Source organism: Carlito syrichta, unplaced genomic scaffold (assembly GCF_000164805.1).
Source record: "Carlito syrichta isolate Samal-C Ts95f unplaced genomic scaffold, Tarsius_syrichta-2.0.1 Scaffold312104, whole genome shotgun sequence".
NCBI classification, from domain to species: Eukaryota; Metazoa; Chordata; class Mammalia; order Primates; family Tarsiidae; genus Carlito; species Carlito syrichta.
The window spans coordinates 955,920-956,682 of NW_007256200.1; the positions used below are offsets into that span (position 1 = coordinate 955,920).

Sequence of the window (763 nt, forward strand, 5' to 3'; positions counted from 1 at the left end):
CCCCCCCCACCGTGGGAGCTTTTCTGTCCTCTCAGTAAATTCCGCTTTCAGAAAAACAAAAAAAGAAAAAGAAGGTAACAACCAGGTCACACACCTCCCTCGGCCGTGGAGGCTTCCTCGAGGTGTGGACACCACAGAGAGCGCTCACACGCACCTGGACAGTGTGGCCCGCCACACACCTGGGCTGAACGGTGTCGCCTGTTGCGTGGGGCTGTACATCCCAACAGCGTGTGGCTGTACTGAACACCGTAGGCAGCTGTGACACAGAGGTGAGTGTGTGTGTATCTCAGCAAATACAGGAAAGGCGCCGTAAACATACTGCACAAAGGACAATAAATAAAAGGTCCGCCAGTGCAGGCCACTTGCCGTGAATGGAGCTTGCAGGACTGGACATGGCTCTGGGTGTCAGGGAGTGATGGAGTGGATGTACGGTCACTGGCTAGTTCTTCAAAAAATTCAAAAGTCAAATGATAAAACTCTAACAAGAATGACAAAAATAAGACAGAAGACACAGATCTCTAGTATCAGGATATTAAATAAAGCCAAGAACTTTGAATAAATGAATCAATGCCTTGAAAACCATGAACCACCCAAACTCAACCAAAATGAATTCGATAACCTGAAACCCGATGATTGTTAAAAATTTGAATTTACAATTAAAAACTCCTAGCTGGGCTCGGTGGCTCAGCCTGTCATCCCGCGCCTTTGGGAGGCTGAGGTGAGTGGATGGCCTGAGCCCGCGAGTTCAAGACCCGCCTGGGCT

The 763-nt window shown here is 49.0% G+C and overlaps 1 protein-coding gene across 1 annotated transcript in view; it reads right to left on the minus strand.

The window, feature by feature from the left end:
- The window catches only part of ANKRD50 (ankyrin repeat domain 50), a gene marked incomplete at its 5' end in the record, with an annotated part of 56,106 nt that overhangs the window by 4,637 nt on the left and 50,706 nt on the right, over positions 1-763 (minus strand). The gene's annotated exons all lie outside the window — the stretch shown is intronic.